Below are 21,186 nucleotides of genomic sequence, written 5' to 3'. Positions count from 1 at the left end.
ACATAATCAAAACATTTTCCTTTGCATTTATAGCTGAATGTATTCCTGGAAATGTTTTAACATGATATTATGTGCAAAGAATTGAAAGTCAGTTATAGAACATTACCAATTTAATTTTGCAACTATAAGTTTCCTATACTTGGCATTCCCAATTTTTAATCTTAAATGGAAACAAGTCCAGAGTACAATTTAATGTAAACATAAACAAATATTAAAGAAAATCCTTTTAACTCAAAGTGGGAACTTTCCCTAGCCCATTTAATACAGATTTTAGAACTTTAGGGTCGTTGTTTTACAACACGTTGCACTCAGTTGTGCAAACTTATCTTTTTAGGGTCAAAGAAGAGCAAAAACCACAGTCGACACAGTAAGTAAAATATCTGAAAGATGCAATAGGCTTGACTTTTCTACCTTTGCCATGTTCTGCTCTCTGCACCTTTGATGGTATTAGCTTTCACTGATACCTGATAGGCTGCAGGTAGTTTGTCATCTGCTTCCTGACTGGCTTGTAAGAGAGCTGCCTGCAGCTTCTTACTCCATCCACATGTTAGCTGGATGTAGGTTCTTGCTGCCTGCTTGTGAACTGGTGAATTGTAAAACTTTACTTCCCTTACATCCTTAGTGGCTGACTTAGTTCTGCAGCTAACATTCCCATTGGCTCTAGCTTTTCCGCCTGTCTATTTCTAATAGTGTTGAATAAGAAAACATTTAAACTAGTGTGGTTTTGTTGGTTATTCAGTCACATTATTTGCTTGTTTAAACAGGTGGTTTCCCTTTAGTGGGATCACTGAGCTGGTAAATAACGTTCTCCAACCACAGCAAAAACAGCAAAATGAAAAGGAGCCCCAGACGTAAGTAAGCTGCTCTCTGTAGACTAAGTAATGTCTGTGTAGCATTAGAACATACTGGAGAGTATGTTTGAAGTAATTGCCATTTAGAACACTCAGCTGAGGGCATTTTATAAGGGGAACACCATTTGCTTTCCAACCCTCATTTGCAAAGGGAAAACGGAAAATCAGGTTTTACTCTCCTTATCAGTAACATAAGAGATTACATTAGAGTACAACTGAAGGAGTTACTGCTGCTTCGTTTGTCTTTTTTTCTGCAAATGTTCCATATATGAAACTCCCAGTGAAGTGATGTGTTTTCTGTGCATGAAGAGCTGGAATGATAAGACGTAGTATTATGTATAGCATGTCTATGCACATGCATGGTATTTGTGATATTGTTTATGCATAGAATGCTATATCAATATACATAATATGGATGAAGAAATTTCCAAGGACCAGGAAAATGTCCTTTCATTTTTTTCATGCTTTTAAAATATCTGTAAAGTTTCAGAACTTTAGCAGATATAAGGTGAAATCTTGGGTCAGTTAAGAGGCCAGTATTTCATCCACAGACCTTGTACTGTTAAGTCATTACTTTTTTTGCTATTTGAAAATTTTAAGATTTAACAGAAACTGGCAAAGCTAGGATATTCGGTCTTAGAGTAGAACTTAAAGCACTGAGCTGAAAATATTCCTTTCATAAAGACAACCCCAAAAATATTTATTATTCTAAATTTTCAAATTCTTAAAATGTTACTTCTGATATTATTTAAGCTTTAAAAAGTTAAGTTGCTGTTTTTCCTTTCTTCTAAAGGTGAATACCTTGTAAGTTCACATGATAAAAGAAATGTTTGCTTTTGAACTTGTGCACAATTGGTTTAAAACTTGCATAAAACTTGTTAATTATTTTCCAAGCAGAATCAGTTTTAGTTTGTTTTTTTAATATGTATATTTAAGTGGGCCTTCATACTTGTGGGTCATGAAAGCTATGATATTGTCGTGGGTTAAAAAGGGTTTTCCCCTGGAGTTGGAAAGTGGTTAATTGGAAATTGGATTTTCGGGGCTCCCAAACCGTGACAGATATGCTTTTTGAATACACAGTAAGAAATTGTCAAAAATTAAAATGGGAAAATAGAACTCAAAATTGATATTCTGTAAAACAGTGTATTATTCTGAGCTCTGTTTCTGATATTCTCATTTAAGTTCTTATAAAATTGTATACAATATGGATAGTGAATATTTTCTTTATTGGTTATTGTTAGATACTGGCAATATAACATTTTGTTCACAACACCTCAGTACCTCCTTTGTATTCCCAGTTTCCTTAACTCAGCAAAGTTTGTTCTACTTGTACATATGAAGCATATGGCTTTCAAGAAACCAAAAATACTATAAAGGCAGTGTAAACAGTTAAGTTACAGATGACAAAAACTATTTATAAATGGTTACTGTTATTATGGAAGAATTTTTTTTGAACAGTAATCTCTTTGGGAACTGGCTTTTTTCAGTGTTTTTATTATGTAATTAACAAATTAACTAATTTGTGTACTCAATGCACTTGCAGATGGCATAAGACTGGGAGAAGAGTAACATCTAATGGCAGGACTATATTAAAAATGATCCTTAAAAACCAAAGCTATGGTTATGATGTGATGATGACATTCAAAAGCATAAATGCAAAGTGGTGTAGTTATGTAGGGGTGGTTTGTGTGGTTGACACAGGATTAAGGAAAATGGTGTAGGGAGATATTCTTTGGCAGAGAATCAGAGAGCCATTATAGTATGTAAGTTGAGCTGTAGCCAGTATTGTTAAAGAGATTAATGTCATACAGGAATGTGCAGACAGTAGCCAGGAAGCACCATGCAGAAGCTGCCACACTGCTAAGCTTTGCTAAGATCTCACCTGGAATGACATGCCCTTCTTTGGACAACATTCTTCAAAAGTTATGTGGAGAAGATGAAATTCAGTGGAGAGTAATAAGAATGAGTAATTAAATGTCTATAAACATATGTATTAAGAAAGAATCAAACACATGAGGTGATTGAGCCTCCTGAAGAGGAAATCCCAGGGGATGAAGGATGGACAAATCTTTAATTATGCAGAATGTTGCTGAAACATGAAAGGAAATAATCTCTTCTCCATGCCTCTGGTGGTGCAGAAGAAAGGAGTAGGCTGAAGTTGTCTTAGGGAGAATTGAGCTTGATAGGGAAAACCTTTCATGGAAAGAAAACTTAAAATGCTTGCTTAAAAAGTTTGTCTGGGACTTGTATGGAAGCCGTGAAAATCTTAAGGAGCACGTTTGGCAAATCTGCTAGAAGAGACAAAAGTGTATCTGGTCCTATGCTAGGACAAGAGAATGGACTAAGTGACTTTTGAACGTATCTTAGAAAGACACTTTTGAAAGACACTTTTGAAAGTGTCTTCCAGCACTGCTTATTTGTGGTAATTTCATTAATTTATTAATGATCAGAATTTATTTTTGTGATTATTGTAAACTTGCAGGGAGAAAATTGAACAGAAATACTAATGTCTGAAGAAATTTTTATCACTATCCATACATATCGGGGCATTTTCCACTTGAAATCACTGTCAGTATCTGAGTCTGTAATGGATTTCAAGATGTGTCTGACTGTCCACTTTTGCTCATGAAAATACTTGTCTACAGTGATTCTGGGGAGGACAAAATGTGGTGGGAGGAGGCAGAAAAGGAATCAGTAGTGTCTGAAAACATAAGGTATCATGTTAAAATTTCAGTTTTGCTCTGGAGAAAGTATTTTTGAAAAACCATTGACCAAGTATCCTTATGGACAGAGGCAGGGTTAGTCTGACACTTTTGGACATTAATTCTATACCATAAAATCACAGGATAGTTGAGGTTGGAAGAGACCTCTGGAGGTCATCCTGTCCAACCCACCTTCTCAGGCTGGGTCACCTAGGGCCGGTTGTTTAGATGCATTTTGAATATCTCCAGGGATGGGGATTCTAGAACCTCTGTGGGCAAGAGATACATGTGCTAGTGCTAGAGTGAAAAGTGTTTCCTTCTGTTAAGAGGGAACCTCTTGTGCTTCAGTTTGTGCCTATTGCCTCTGATCCTGTCACTGGACACTGCTGAAAAGAGCCTGATTCCATTCTCTTTGCACCCTTGCTCCAGGTATTTGTATTTACTGATATGATCCCCTCCCTGAACTTTTTCTTCTCTAGGCTAAACAGTTCAAGCTCTCTGTCTGTCCTCATGTGAGAGATGCTTCAGACTCTTCACTATCTTTTTGGCCTTTTGCTGGGCTGTCTCCAGTATGTCCACGTCTCTCTCAAACTGGGGAGCCCAGAAGTGGACACAGAATCCTAGGTTTGACCTCATCAGTGCTGAATAAAGGGCAGGATCTCATTGTTCTTCATTAGGATTTGGTGGTCTTGTGTCTAAGGGTTTGACTTGGAGTTTATATTTTTTTTTTTTGCATGAATTTTGGAACATTATGTAATGGTATTAGGCTCCAATCAAAAGAAAGGGATTCCCATGCTAGGAGGCACTAAAGATTCAGCTAGTGTAATATTGTGTATTGGCAGTGCCCAGCAATGAATATCTGAGAACACACATAAGAAGAGGGTTATGCCCAGACTAATTCCTATACAGGTGTTTTAGTGGCTTCCTGAGGCAATGTCTGCATGCATATTGCTGCATTTATTTCATGGCCACTAGGAATCTAATTACCATCACTATTTTCAGTCCCATTTTAAACCTATTTATATTTTTGGCTTTAGAACTTGGTGAAAATGAATTCTACAATTTAATTATCTGCTATGTCGAGGAGTTGTCACCCTTTGTTTGCTTTAAATCTACTCCCTGATATTTTCATTGGGAAGTGCTAGTCTTGTGTTATGTAATTCCTTATATACTTTGTCTATACTATGTATAACATTCACACATTTCTATTACATTCTGTGCAGTCTATTATATTTAATTCATTTTTCCCTTCAAGCTGCAGAGTCAGCTTCTGTGAAAGGCACTCTGTGCTTTTGGTCATCCTTATTGCCTTATCTCCTTTTAAAAACCCTAATAGATCTTTCTGAATTGAGGGTGATCAGTGTTCCTCACAGTATTAGATATGAGAGTTCTGTGAATTTATACAGTGGTTGAGGAAAGAAAGTTTCTAAAGTTTGCTGCTTAAAGATATCCAACTATTGAAAAGATGGTGGTTTTTTTCCCTTTTACCATGAACATTTTTGTTTATTTTCAGGCTGGAAGTTTAGTTACTCGTTAAGAACTGTAAGAGATTGATCATTGACGTTGACAGCAGAAATTGAACCTCTTTTCTTGTGTTGATAGTTATAAGCACATTATTAATAAACAGTAGAATGTTTATATCAATAGAATAGTAGAATGTCAATATCAAAAGTCATTTAGCATAATGCTTTTTGTGTCTAAACTATTTCAAAATAAATAGAACAAAATATTTCATCACCTTTTTTGTTCTTTCACTAGACTAATTCTAGGAGAGATCAAAAAATGCATTGCTTAGCACAACATTGGGATTTTTGCTGCTAAAAATGTCTTTTCAATAAATAAATATTTACATGTGTTTCTGGAAGTTATGTTGTCACTACAAGGAAATGAAGATCAAAAATTATTGTAAAATGATACCAAGTAAAACCTTTTTGTCCATATTTTTTGTAAACTACATTAATTTTTCTACTGGTAGACCACACCTGCAAACCAGTAAAATTTTCAATAAAATACCTTTTCCTGTAGTCTTGAGGAGACAGATTTTTAAAAAGATGGAATTCTGTAAGCAACTGTAAATGAAAGGAATCATCTTTCAAAAATGCTTGATTTTTACATTTTTACTCCTTTGGTATTTGGAATTTCAAGTAATACCAAGTTTTCACAGTAGTCTCTGTGATCACACACATAGTTTTGTTAACATGCTCTGTTCTGTTGGTATAAAATCACTGTAGACATAATGAAAGTTTTCAGTATTTAAATGTGTGTACTGTAAAGAACAGAGACTGTATTTACAGAGAAGACAGTGTCATTATTCCAAATCTCCTTTAAGACATCGGTGCATAAAGTTGCATAAAAGACCAGAATAAATTCCAAAATGCAATACATACAACATTTTTTTTTAATTTATGATGCAAATTCAGTCTTACTAGTCCCCAAATTCAGCATTTGATAAGTAGACTTTCTTTGGTTAGATATGTTATTTTCTTCATGAAATTAGACTTGTCTGATAAGGAAATGTTACTGGATACTTTAGTCAGTGTCTGAATTAAAGCAATCTTTGAAATAGATTGCTCCAATCTCTAATGAATTCTTGTTAAAATAGATTGTCATTTCTCAAATAGTTAACATAAATCAGTGGTTCATGGTTTTCGTATTCTAAATTTACTACATAAAGAATACCTCTGCCAACCACTAGGTAGTTTTAAATGTCTTCAAATTATCTACCCCACATGTGATAGCAAGCCCACATCAGCAATTATTTAATACAGTTTACACTATATATAGTCAGTGAGTTTATTTGCAGTCTGTGCAATTCCTGTTTGGAATGTTTTTTAACAGAACCTGTTGAAAATAACACACTCCACTTGAAGATGTACTTTTCTGAAAAAGAAAAATAGGTCTCTGCAACCAATAGACTTGTGAAATTGGAGTAATGAGAAGACTAACACTCTATAGTGTTTATTTTCTTGGGCAGTAAGATAGAAAGAAATCAGAGAGTAAATGTGCTAAAAATGAAATTATAATTTGCAGTATAAAAAAAATGCAAGGAGATTGTAACTATTTTGAAGTAAAATGTAGATCCACAAATACCTCTTAACAATAAAACTGTTTTTGTCTCCAAGGTACCAAAACAACATCTGTTGTTTCATTCTGATGACTTATTAGAACTCTTACTGTTACCATTTGCAATATGATATTGTGGTCGTATGGTGGCTGCCCCTGGACCTTTTTCAGACATTTTCCTCAAAATATTTAATACAAGAAAACCTTATTTATGTTGGTTGATTTGTTCACAATGTTAGTGATGTTAACATAGTAGTAATTTCTTCGCTGGAAGGGTGATTAAGCATTGGAATGAGCTGCCCAGGGAAGGGATGGACTCACCGTCCCTGGAAGTGTTCAAGAAACGACTGGACACGGCACATGGTGCTGTGGTTCAGTTGACATGCTGGTGTTTGATCAAAGGTTGGACTCAATGATCTTGGAGGTAATTTCCAACCTTATTGATTCTATGAATATGGTGGAGCTCGGTTCTATCAGAAGGCAAAGATAAACATTTTGGGAGCAGGTAAATATAATGATCATAAGAAATATACTTTTATATAGAAATCGGAATCCAACAGGTCTGTTTTAATCATAAAACATACATGGACTTGTAATCTGACAGAGGAACCCACAGAATATGATAGTTGAAAGATAATAGATTTCTCATTTTTGATAAATTAAGAAAACTTATTAATAAGGAATTGAAAAAAAAATGTCAGGGACAACGTGAGAAACATTGTCTCTCTGTGAAAGAAAAAAGTAAATTTTGAAACAAAAATAAAGTAGTATGATACAATGAAGAATTTCTTGAGAATTTGGGGTTAAAAAGCAGACTTTCATATAGAAAGAATACAACCAAAAATACTTAGCTGGCCAGCAGTTAGCATTATGGGCAAGCAGAAAGTGGAAAAAAGTTCCCCAAACTGAGATAATCTATGTTAACATATTTTACTTAAATAAGAAATTGTATAAAATAGTAATAAAGAGAAATAGTTCCACTTATTTATATGGTAGGGCTGAATTGGAGCTGTATCTGAACAATTTTGTATACTAAATTCTCTAGATGTTTTGTTTGATGCAATGTAATAAGTAAAAACATGATATGACTGAAGGATGGAATGTTTCCGTATGTATTTACATATAGGTGTAAATGAACCCAGTGCTGTATAGAAAATACAGACAGCAATATGTTGTAATGTACAGCAGCTCCTAAAAGCTTTGTGGGAGAGTATTTTCTCTCCAATTTTTGCAGTTCCTCAGAATCTGTGAATGTCACAGGCTGTGGCGCTACTAATATGCTGACAACATCCTGGTTTGAACTGCTTTCCAAAAGAAATAGACAGTACCCCTAGAGGGATGACAGGTTGTCTGAATGAGATAAGCAAATAGATTTAGAAAATGCTGGCTTAAGCTTAACTTAAACAAGACAGAAGTGATACTCTTATGAAAAGAGGAAAGCATGTTAAGCACACAGCTGAATCGATGACCTCAGTTTCCAATGGAACCTGCCTTCAGAACAGTGACGAGAGGGGTTCTTGCAAAATATAGAGGCTATACATTGATTCTGGCATTACCTGTAGCCATATTTTCCGAAGAATTGTGCATTTCATTCTGTGAAGAACTGATGATAAAGATCATGCAGTAAGTTCAATTTATATGAAGTTTATCAAATCTTGTCTTAGGAAGGTCAAAACTTCCAGAGAGGATCAAATCACAGCAGCTGCACTTTACTAGCTCTGCGTTATTCATGATGATGTAAAGTCTTTCTCCTTAAAATGACAGGGTGTATTATATTTTGTGAGCAAAAGTGATGTGAACCTTATTTTACTTGCAGTATCACTAGTTCCAAAAGTTTTATTGTCAGAAATTATTCCAAAAAGTGGCATAACATGGTTTTGACTTGTTGAATGAAAGTTAAACCTTGCTTTCCCTAGTGTTTGTGATCATTTTAGGCTGCAAATGATCATTTACACTCATAATAACATGTGGCTCTTTGAAACAGTTCCTGTCCCACCTCTGGTGCTAAGTGAGCACTTTCTCTCAAACTCCAGTTTGAAGGGTGTGAGGATCCATGCACTCCTTCAAAATGCTTCTACTTTCCCATGCAATTTTCAGTCCATTACAGATACCTCTTTGGGTTTTTGTTTGTTTGTTTTTGTTTGTTTGTTTGGTTTTGTATCTGTCAGGGACTAGACTTGCAAAGAATGGCTGTTTTTGCTTAGGCATTCTGATGAAACTATGCTGAAAATATGAAAAAAAATAAATGTAAGTAATTATTAATTGTTTCAAATACAGATGTATATTATAGAGACATCTATTTTTTTATTTTGAAGTGACTATTCAGTGCACCCAAACTGCTGTTATGTATAGAGCTTTGTTTCATGCATTATGTATAAATTTTTAACCATTCACGGTGTAGAACCTTTTTTATCAATGTCAATTTGAGGGAAATCCAAGTTTGCAGAAGTCACTTTTTAATAACTGTTGGATTTTTTAACCAATGAAATATTGTCATATGCAAAATATTCTTAGGTTTCTTATATGCTTTCTATTTTATTGAAATAATCTCTTAGTGACATTCATGAAGATGACTTGGCAAAGACTAAGAATAAGAAAAGAAAAAGAGAATATCTTCTGGTACTTATGACTTGTTTGCAGGTTGATAGAAACTATTATCAGTTTTTTTATACATCTGCCATACTCTTCAGGCAGGGAACATTTTATCTTTTGATATTTGGATAGAAAATAAAGAATATGGAGGTGTTATTATACCGATCAGTACTGACCAGGTTCATGATTCTCATTGTGAACATTACAAATACCAGAATCTGAATTTTCATGGGATTTGTATTATCTGAGTCACTTTTCATAGCATGCTTGAAGTAATTTATTTGCCCTCTGCTAAATTTTTGTTATTGATTCAATATTCCCATTGGGAGTATAGGCCAAGCACAAAAGCTTTCTCCTATGGAAATACAGTTAGGATACTTGAAACTGTAGGGAAGTTTGGGAGCTCAGCAGTTCTGCAGCCTTCCTGTATAGACAGAATCCTAGTCTGAAACCTAAAGGAGAAAAACAGATGGTACAGCCAGGCTGTGCTTGGTCTATGTTATTCTGGGCTCCAGGTAGCTGAGACAATTCCTTATAATAACACCAAAAAGATTTTCATAGACCATCTTTTTCGAACTCAAGATTTCCCTTTTTCTAGTTCAAAGATTTCTGTGTCCAACTCTCTCTGGCAAGCTTTATCTCCCAAAGGTTTTTTTTTTTTCTCTCCGAGCTTTTCCACTCTATTATCTATTATGGGGCTTTTGTCCCCCACACATTATTTTTGTCAGTATTTTCTGTAATTCTAAACATTTTAAATTTCAGTTAATACTAGTGGATTTGACGAATAGCTCAACATATTATAGTGCTGTCTGCATTATCTAGTTTAAAAATATGTCAAAATAGATTCTTATAGGTTAGTGTTCTTGTTTTGGTTGAGTTTTCCAAGACAAAATAATGAGCTTAGCAGTCAGATTCATAAAATCAGAGGATGTTGGAACTAGTTAGTGACCTCAGTGGAACTGCTCTCTCTTCCCTAAAGCCATGCTTCTGTGAGTCATGCAGCTGCCCTACTATACTGTAAATGTAAGGAGTATGTTCAGGGTGCACTCACACAAGACAGCAGAGTTATGAGTGTCTGTTTTCATCACTTGGGAAATATGTTTATGGCACAGTTAATTTGGGCTTGATTTGGCACCACAGCTTCTGTTTCCATGTGAAAACTCCTGAGCTGAGCTCTCTGTTGTGTTCAACACTTGTAAGTAGGCTCTCCTGGTATTATAGGATAAGAGCTAATTTCTCCAAGGAAAGGTCTCTCTAGACCTTTTGTAAGAGGCTGTAGTTCAAAATAGTCCTTCAGTACTTCTCAATTTTGTTCTCCTTATCACTTTCTTTCAATCTCTTTCATCCTCTCAACATTTCACGTGGAAAAACAGAGAATGACTTTAAGCAAAGTGGAATAACTCCCTAAAATATTGCGAATCAGTGAGTAAGGGTAGGACTAAGGTAGGGGTGGTAACTTGTTTGGTTTTTGGACAGCAGTAGCTTTCTCACACAGTAATCCCTGGTTTATTTTGATTTTTTTCCCCTATACTCTGGTAGTTAGAAAGCATGAACAAAAGATACTTTCATAACTTCCTCTGTACATATGAGTGATTGAAAAGTTTCCAAAAATAACTAGGAGATACTTTTTAATTAATGGATGAAATGGGAAGACAGCTGATGAAAAATTTGAAGTCAGAAATGTACAAAAGATTATTCAGTAGTAAAAATAATATTTCCTGAAACAATCAAACTGAGTTTACTGATGATTTTTAATTATTTATATCAAATACATTGAACTTCTTAAATCAGTAGTGATTGGTATAGTAAAAAAGGCCCTCAAAGGGTAGCTTTAATGACTGGTAATTCGATATAAAAGTTTTTAAATATTTTTATTTTGAACCACAGTTAGAGATATTAAGACAGGAAAAGAACATAATGAAAAATGTTGAATAATTATTCAAGAAAGAGGAGAGATTTAGTGATCGTGGTTGAATCAATTATAAAACTGCAAATGTATAACTACCCTCAGGAAGTTGGATCAAATTCTTAGAAAAGTAAAAATTAGGTTAATGAACCAATAGCAGTTTCAGAACCAGGAAGCAAGTTCTAAACCAGTTAATGCCAGTAACTCTAGAAGTGCTGGTGGATACCTTTTACCTCCACTGAGTTTCTTTGCTACAGAAAGATGTTTGGAACTTCACAAAGGCTACCTGTGTCATTTAAGCCCTACATCTTAATGTTTGCTACTGAATGCAAGTACTGAGAGTAGTTTGTACTTCTGAAATGACTTCTAGAAATGACCCAGCACTTCCAGCTGCTACTGATACCAGTGGAAACAGTGGTTGCTTTTCATGCTAAGTTTCACATAGCAGTGGGTATTTCTACTTACTTGCAGGTTGGAAGCAGAACTGGACCTGTCAGTCACCAATATCTGGGAAATTCCTGTCCCCTGAAGTCAGGAAACACAATTAGGCTTACTGGAAATACAATTAAGCTTCCCAGCTGCAGAGCTTTTCAGATGAAAGTTCAGTAATGCTGGTTACATGCTTTTAAAGTCCCAACTCCCTCCAATAACATTTCTGCTTAATTGATAGCTATGAGTCAGTGTTGTGTTTGTCTTTGGGAGGGTTTGTTCTCTCAGCTGTATGCTTTTATTTTGATGTATTTGCAGCGATTGATTGTAATACAAGTTTAAATGAATGAGGGTGAGTAAAGTGTTCTTTTCACTGTTGTCTTGTTTTATCTCTTTGATAAGGAGTAGTTGGAGCATTTTGTAAATTAATTGGATAAAATAAAATTAAATATTCATGCCTTAATTGAGAAGGTGTGGAGAGGCAACAAGGCTAGAGGAAAGAAATGTCTACTTATTCTCCCTTCTTTAAGGCAGGAAAGGACTAGACTGATTTAGAAAGGCTGACTACAGGATGTGGAGCTCTGCCATGTTTACCTAGGGAAGACATACTATATGAGACAATTGTCCTTTATCACCTGGAGCAAATTTTTGTGATGTGCTGGCAGTCTTCACTTTAGTTCTGGTTTTAGAGATTTGAGGATGACTGAACAGATAGTCCAAACATTCACGTATGCTCCAAAAGGAGCATGGTCCTTAATGTATTTATATCATGAAACCCTCCATCAGCTCTTCTATTTTACAGATGAATGTGTCTTTATTTTTTCAACATCATCCTTCCCATTTGCTTTTACTTGCACCCTCATGGGTGGCTTTCTGTGATCATGGTAGAAGTAATACTGATCGTACAGAAGAAGGAAATTCTCTTATCTCTTCCGAAAGATGTTTTCCAGATTATGGTCTGTATAGAGAGAAAGTTGAAGTAAATTCATAGTGATGTGGCTCCTGGAGTATCTTGGACTCAGAACAAACATAGACAGATGGTGCCAGGGTGAGCTGATCAGAAGCCTGGGGTGAGGAGGAATACTACTGGGTACAAAGTCTCATCTATGAATAATATTAACAGACGGTGAAGATTGTCACAGAGCAAAAAAAAAGGCACTCTCACAGAAACAAAAATCCGGTTTTTATTGGGGCCTGTTGGAATTCCTATTGGAATTTGGATCTGTCACAAACGTTATTCAATGACTCCAAAATTTGAAAGCTGGTCAGTAATTTTAGTTATGCATTCTACATGTCACCTTTTTCTCATCCTTTAGGAAACTTTGCCCCCATTTGTATATTCCCTCGTTCCACAGCTGATTACTAGAGGTAGGTTTTTTTAGGAAATGGATTTTCTTGTTTTAGTGCAAGGATATTAAGAAGAGAGAACTTGGGTTTTGTCAGCAGGAACACAGTCAGACTTCTCATCTCAAGTGTACTTTGTCCATGCATGCAGACTGTGTCAGAAAACAGTTTTGGAACAGTTGTGGACACCCCCATTTCCCAATTATGTACCTAAGAGCAAAACATGTTTTATTGTTCCTAGTGCAGTGTTCACCAACAGGGTGAAACCCACTAACATTTGTATGAAAAGGATCTGATTAACAGGTAACTTCAGAAACAGCAGAATGTTATCCATTTCAAAATTAAATGTGAATTTAATGTAGCAAATTCACTCTAACCTTATTTCATCATATCTAGTGATGATGCTGCATTCTCCTCTTTACAGTATCTATATTGAATCTCTTAAGAAAATATTATGCTTTCTGTTCTTTTGGACACTGTTATTTAAAAGATTTGTTATTGGATTTGGAACTCTATTGTATATATTTCCTAGCTATTACTTATGTATGCTAATTGAATATTTTTTCTTTCCTTAGACATCTAACATTGATGAGTGGTGATAATCCTAGGATCATAACTTTATCTCCTCTGGTGATTTGTTTAAGTACTGACTGTTATAGCCCAGCCAATGCCTTTACCTCTTTTTTGACTCTTTCTTTAGAGACCAGGGAAAGAGAGAAGTGAGATTTATATATAATAGCTTATTTTTGGGTGCCTATATTTAAAGAAAGCTCTTGTTCCAATGTTGGAAACTTACTGTTACCAAGATCCTATTGGAACAGCTTAGTTACAAAAGCAGAAAGAATTGGAAATATATCAGTATTGATATCGTGTCTTCTTTGAATAGTGATGTCTAGTCAGTCCTAGATACAAAAGACATGTAAAATAAGAATGGCAATTGATTTTGGGCATGATTTATTTTCTATAGGTGGAATTGACCAAGTTCTGCAGTAGGAATGATAATAAATATTTTTTCCCCTCCAAATTGCATTCCACAATATTTATAATTAGGATAGTAGATCTGTTTATATATATTATTTTTCTAAACAGAAGTACTCCAGGAGAAGGCTTTAATAAACCGATATAAGAATCTTGGCAGAGAAAAGTATTCAAGCTTTATAGGAAAACAGATATTCCCAGTGCTGTCTCTGGGATAGCTCCTGTCCTTTGAGTGACAGTGTCCTCACTCCCTCTGCTCGTTCACGGGGCCCGCTGTTACTGCATCCTTCCACTCTGCGGGGTTATGGGCAGCAGGCCCACTGGTGGCCTGACTTCATTCTCTTACAACCCTCATTTATACCCAGTAACTCTGAGCTCTTAATGGTTAACTAATAAGATTTAATTAAGAGGTTAAAGGATTTACATATAGGATTAAATTCTGATCTTTTCTCTGATACTGATTCTTTGGCATGGTTTTGTACAACTCCAATTATTAGGAAAATTCAACCATTATCTTCAGAAATAGTATTAGATTAACTATTATTTATGCATTTCTGAGGCACAAATCTCTTAATTTTTCCATAATTATCAAATATATTTTATCTAAAATGGAGAAATACTACTGCAGCCTAATTCAACATTATATTTTACTTCTGAGAAGCAAAGTTTAAGTTCAGTGCACTTTTTCACTAAAGGGGAGGTACGGAGGCATGGATTTAGATACAATTAGTATGGGGAAGATTGTTACACACCTAGTTCATACACTTACAAAACCACAGTCCTACAGGTGAGAGCGTCTCCATTCGTGAGTTCCTTCCTCACAAGAAAAAAAAGAAAAATTACATTAGCACCATGAAAATAATTTGTGTTTTGGCCCTACTTCCTATTACTTTAAAAATATGAACACAGTGGAAAATTACAGGCTTCTGAGAACTGGCAAACTGTTTCAAAAGGCTCTCCCCCTATAGTGCTGCTGGCAATGTAGCTGCACTGGTGCTACTTTTACAGTCAAAATACTGACACAGTCAAAACCAAAATGCACCACAAATAGTTGCAAACACCACTTCTGGTGGTGATTTTTCAGCGTCAAACATGTTGGTGTAGTTTGCTTAGATGAAGCTGAGACAACTATGGTGAGAACAACTGAGACTTGCTTATGCTCACTTTCCTAGCATTGGTCAAATTTATTTCCTGTTTGTTAAAAAAGGAAAATCATCAAGATAGGAACACTCCTGTCACAGAAGTAAAAAGATAGGGGCTCCTTAATAATTGAAAGTGCTCATGAATGTTGTAAACAATGTGGAATGAACTCGTTCTAATCATGATACTGTAATGTCAGGAGGTGTTACATTTCGGAGCCTGGACACTGTGACCTATTATTTAACACGTATTTATTTTGACTGTGCGTGTAATTGTCTAATGAAAAAGTAGTTTTGGCTTTCATAGTAAGGATAAAAAAGTTTATCACAGTAGCTTATTTATTTTTGGCATTTCTAAAACTACAGGTGTGAAGTGAATGGCTTCCTATTGTAAGTGAACCAATGATGCAAAAAAGTAACCCGAGTGACTGTGAGAAATACTATCTCTGCTGGAGATGCCCTTTATAACTGTAATAATGTTGCAATGTGCTTAATTGGCAGAACTGAATTAGCCTACCTGTAAAATGAAATTTAGGATAACATAATTAAAAGTATGATTTACGAAAACAAACCAAATATAATATAAACCGTGAAACTTCCTGTGAGTGAATAATTTGGACAGAACAGTACTTTGTATACTTTTAATAATGAAGTTGTTTAAAAAATAAAGGTCTAGTAATTAAAAGTATATATGTCTGCCTCAGATTTCTTAAAACTGATACTTATTAGAATTCCTAACATAAACAGTATCAGAAAAAATGCAGAAATAGTCAACATGTAGCTATATTTCTAATGTTTTCACATTAATGTAGTGTTTCTGCCTCAAAACATAGCAACCAAGTGAATAAGGAAGAATCGTGTAACAGTAACTATAAAAATAAGCATGTTTTTTAAATACAAAATGTAGAATGACAGGATACAAATAGACTGTAAGAGGAAACTATTATGAGAGCCAAGTCTTTTTCTTCAGGTGAGAATTTTTGTATAGGGTGTGAAAGTTTGTGTACATCTGCCTCGACCTTGTATGGAAAAGATCCAAATAGGAATCTTAAGTTTTGCATAAAGCTCATAAAGTAATATGTTATGCTGCAATGTGTTTGCTGCAATAGCTGCAAAATTCTAGTTTATAGAGTGGTTTTCTGTTACAAAAAAAAATAGTCATGAGATGTTATTTCCCTTCTGTTTAGCAGGGAGTTCTGACTATTCTCCCTACCTTTTTACCTGGAGATCTTTTGTGGTTGATTGGCTTACAGGTCTAAAGAAATTTTGGGTTTTGGTTGGGATTTTATAATAGACTACTGCATGTGGTGGTAGCTAAGAGTGTCATGATTCTACATGTGTATGATGCTATGTCTGATGTGCCTGTTTTACAGCAATATCCAGGCTACAGATTTTTCCTGCTCTTTGTACCTTCTCTCACAGAAATTAAAGACAGATACTGGTCATCATCAATATGAGACCAAATTCAGGAAGACTTCTTGTTCCTATGACTGTTTCTGAAAACTTCATTTCCACTTGTCCAAAGTGCTTAGCAGCAGCCATATGTCATGATATTATGGTATCAGTACAGCTGAAGACTCAAATAGTATCATGTATTTTAAAGTGTCTCTGATTGTATCCTTTCTAATATTCGGTAAATCTTGAGCTCATGTTGCATCATTGCCCTTAGATGCGACAGTTCCAAAAGTTTCTTTCTGTCACTATGACTATTTTTCCAAACTTGAAATGCAATTGTTCTTTCCTACCAGAATTTTCAGAAATTGTTTAAGTGAAGTTGAAGGTATCTGGACATGTAAAGCACGCAGAGTGACTGCATACATCTTATTTTGTAATGAAGTAGTTAAAAAAAATTTACCATAATTATCTGCAATTTCTAATCTATAATCCTGCCATTTCTTTTACTTACTATATCTGGGATGAAGTATAAATGAAATGACCCAACTTCAAAGATCCTTTTTTTGTGCTTTCTCACATACACTTCCTGGTAGCCTACTTTTACTGTAAATTCAACTGCTTGGTCCTGTTCTTCATTGCCAGCTGAGGTTTAGTTCTTACAGCTTCAGCAATTTATCAAAGCAGCTCCTTTGGGATAGTGTGGAATGCAAACGCAGGGACAAGGCCCATGGAAGTGGAGATAAAATATTTTTAACTGCATGAATGCAGTTGTGGAATGAACTTGGAAATTTTCCTTGGAGAATCAGGCACTTTTTCAGTTACAACTGGCATGGTTAATCTTACTTTGAATGAGACCTAAAATTACCTGGGAAGTGTTGGCCTTGTTGCAAGGGTAAAGAGCAGAAGGAAAACTACCACTGTCTTGTATAATAGTATGGATTTAGTTTACCCACTTGACACTTAAACATTAAAAACAGAGTCCTACCGATACTTCCAGTATAGGTGGAGAAGGTACAGAAGTAGGTGACAAAATTTATTAGAAGAAAAATGAAGAATTTTTATGGAGAAAGAATTAAAAGTTTAGCTAAGAAAGTTTATTTTAGAATCAAATAAGAAGAACATGATAGGAATAGACAGACTCATAATGGTTTAAGAAGGGATTTTCTAATTCTTTTTCTAGTGCATGAGCAGCTAATGAGAATGAGGAAAAAATACCCCACTGTAATCACCAAAATATATGAAAGTTGTGGAAACTTCTGTTGTGAGATAGGGTTTTAAATAAGAGTCAAAAAAGGATAACTGGAGCCTTCTTGATTACACTGAAATAGAACACAGAGTGGTGTGAAGATATTCAAAGGTGTAAAGTAATTTCCATATGGAGTTATGAAAGAACCTTCCTTAGTTACAGGAGGTTACTCTCATAACTGTCAGCTACGGAGAGATTAAGGAACTTTGTCTGAATAATTTGGCCATTGCTAAATTCTTGGAGGAATGTGGTATTCTCTTTAATTTTAAATGTCCATATTACTTATTATAGCCAAAAAAGTTTTGGAAAGGATCTAGATAAATTGGATGTTTTAACTATATTCTGCCTGTTTAAAACTTAGTCGTGACTTTCTAGCTTTTTCTATATTATATACTGTAAAAGTACAATAAAAAATTCAGTGAGAGATTAATTTTAACAAACAAGGAACAGTTACAAAGATACTACTTCTCAATTTAATCTTGCAGTTAGTTTGAGCTGTCGAGCAAAAGATAGGAGCAAGTATCTGTTGTTCTGAGGAAAACTGGAAGTAACAGGTACAGACAGGAGTTACCTATTTCTTTTTTCCTTGATATGCATCTTGACTAACTTTATCTTGATATCATTGAAGCTTCACAGAAATATGATAACATTAATTGGCTCAGCCCTTTATAGTCCATATGTTCATCTTCTCAATGTTCACTTTTTCTTGTAGCCATGCACAGGACTATTGTACTTAGCTATTGTTCGCTGCTCCCTCGTCAACAAAGAACAGCCTTTCTGCTGCTAATAAGCAAAGTTAATAAACAAAGGCTGCAGTTTTATTCAATACTGAGCATTATAAACAGAAAAAAAAAGGTAAAGTAATCCTGTCAGTCCCAGCTAGGCTTTTTGTCTAGCTGGTGTGTTATCTATTGGTTCGTTCACAGAGTCATATCATCCTTGTTTGTTAAAATGGAGCAGCTTTTTTTCCACTTCCTTTCTTGTATTTTTTTTACTGGGTTTCTGGATGTGTTAAAATAAACTAGATTCAGTGACATGACTTTATCTGTAGTTACAAATTTATTTAGGGTCATACTAAATTAATTTATTCATTATGACATCAGGAAGAGTGCAATGGGAGAATATTTTCTATTTTGTGAGGGAGGTCAAATAAACTGAGAAAAAAATGTGGTAAAATATGACCTGGAAGCCTTTGTGGAAAGCAAGTGGAGAAAAGAGAGAATGGAGCCAGGGCAACTTGAAGACATCATCATTTTACTTGTAAGAATGGCTAGTATGAGGTTCCCACCAGCAGAGAATATTTGGGTTCATTCCCAAGCATGAGGCAAATGCTGTTAAGGCATGACAGACATCTTTACCCTGCTCACTTGCATGGCAAAAAGAGACTGAAACAGATCTGGGTAGTTTTGGATGCCAATTATCTCTGCTGTAGTTGGCTTTTCCCACTTGAGTTACAAGTGAACAGCAGCACGGGTATAAACCAAGGGCATGATCATTTAACAACCACACTCCTTTCTTCCCATTCTCTTTGCTCTTTTTCTTCTCTTCAGCATTTCAGGCACAATCAGTCTACTTCACTTAGATATAGAGTATATATATTCACTTAGAATATAAATTTATGTCTTTTACAATATTCTTTCATGAAAAATTATCCAAAGACATAAAGTTGTATATGTGTGAACTTATTTTAACTGTATCTGTGCAATTCTCATAGTAGAGGCTGTACACAGTTTGGAGATAAGCTTGTGAGTTACTGTATCTGCATAGATTTCTTGGATTCAGAGCAAGTAGAAATTCAAATCTAGGTCTCTTGCATTTCAGGCAAACACCCAGATGGATTGGGTTTTATGGTATCTTCTATTTTCTGCATATTATATCTGAGATATAAAAGAAATTGTTAGTGAAAGTTTAGCTAAAACTGGTTCCCTAGCAGGAAATAAAATTAAGTGCCTCTGACTAGCTCTTTTCAATATCTTAGATTTCTCCTAGGTTTTGTAAATTCCAAGGCATAGATTAAAGAGTAGTATTTTTACTCTACAGTCATGTTTTTAAGCCCTTTCAATTTGCATTCTCTGAATATATTTTGGTATATATTTTTTTAATCTAAAGTCTAAGCTTAGACATTTCGCTTAGAGAGATGATTCCAAAGTTAAACCTACTAAGAGTAAAAAATAGTTAATTTTTGAGGAAAGCAGACAGAAATAGTATGTCAATTCCAATGACACAGTAGAGATTTTACCAGTAAGAAAGTTAAAGTGCTGTGAATTGAGTGAATGTTCACAGAGATCTCTGCTGACATCTACTTCCTGCTAATATTTCATTTTCACTGATATGAAAGTTGAAAACTCTATATGAATGTGAATTCACTCTTGTGAATGGCTTCAGGACTGTAGTTGTGTTATTTGACTGGGTATGATAATCCATTAAACAGAATTGGATATGAGGTTCTTACTTGAAGTTAGATGTGAGTCTTTAATTGCTTAGTAAGTTTTCCTTATCTGGTAGACTTAAAGCAGAGTCATGGTCTTCTGAAGAGGAATTTTGTGTGATGCCCCTTCTCATTTCAGTGGAATACCGGCAAAACCATCATTTTGCAATTAAGAAAAGTTCTATTTTGCAATGCTGAACTTTGGTTTATTTTGTCTTTTTTCTTTTTTTTTTTTTTTTAAATTTCTGTTTTATAGACCACACATCCATATGAAAACATATACTCAAAATTTTGCTGCCCATTACATTACAAGGGGTTGAAAGTAAATATCAGTTCATTGATCAAACTTTGAGAGAGTTAACTATTCTCACACTAGTTTGTAAAAAGCATGAAAAGGTTCTTTTCTTTTTGTTGGTAAAAGTGGTCACTTTTTTTTCTTCCGGTACTGCTGAAACAAGTAATTGTTGTTGAATAATTTTCCTTATGATTCTGCTTGACTTTATACTTCATATTTCTTGTCTGATTCCACAAAGTCATTGCCAGTTATATAATAATAGAAATGTTCTTTGAAAAGGATCTCTGAACTGACCTCCTACTCAATGCATTGTTATTGTGAATACTAGGTCAGGGCAATTGGTGCTTTTTCTAGGGGGTTTTGAAAACCTCCAAGAATAGCGATCCCACAGCCTCTTGGGGCAGCCTATTCCAGTGGTGCACTGCCTACCTAATGAACATGCTTCTCCTAATGCCAAACCTGAACCTTCTCTCTATGTGCCATAATAGTGCCTTTTGCCCTTTTATTTGGATTTTTGACTACCGAGAAGAATTTGGCTCTGTAATTTTTCCAGGTAATTTTTAGATTAGATAGCTATTTTCAGGCAGGTGTTAGATTAATTCTTAGTCCATTCCTCTTCACTGGATTGAACAAACCCAGCTTCTGTATTCCTACCTTGCAGATTACATGCTCTAGGAACATGACCATTTTCTTTTTTCATTGACAAACTGGACATCCCTCTTGAACTGGCAGAGTGCAGTCTGGACACTATATTCCAGGTGCAGCCTTGCCATTGCCCACTAAAGGGAATAAATTCCTTTCTGCTGCTTATACTCTTG

At 35.1% G+C, this 21,186-nt stretch overlaps 1 protein-coding gene across 16 annotated transcripts in view; it reads left to right on the top strand.

The window, feature by feature from the left end:
* The first annotated feature begins 338 nt into the window (after window positions 1-338).
* The window catches only part of RIMS2 (regulating synaptic membrane exocytosis 2), a 388,249-nt gene continuing 367,401 nt past the window's right edge, over window positions 339-21,186 (top strand). For 15 of the 16 annotated variants that reach the window (XM_029959232.1, XM_029959221.1, XM_029959226.1 and 12 more), the window contains exon 1: window positions 771-851. The gene's annotated coding sequence lies outside the window, so the exon portion shown is untranslated. Of the gene's footprint in view, window positions 368-764; window positions 852-21,186 lie in introns of those variants that run through there. The other variant, XM_018077725.3, reaches the window with a different exon arrangement.

Source organism: Manacus vitellinus, unplaced genomic scaffold, assembly GCF_001715985.3.
Source record: "Manacus vitellinus isolate BGI_N305 unplaced genomic scaffold, ASM171598v3 scaffold_1_pilon, whole genome shotgun sequence".
NCBI lineage: Eukaryota > Metazoa > Chordata > Aves > Passeriformes > Pipridae > Manacus > Manacus vitellinus.
This window is presented reverse-complemented; position numbering and strand designations above follow the sequence as displayed.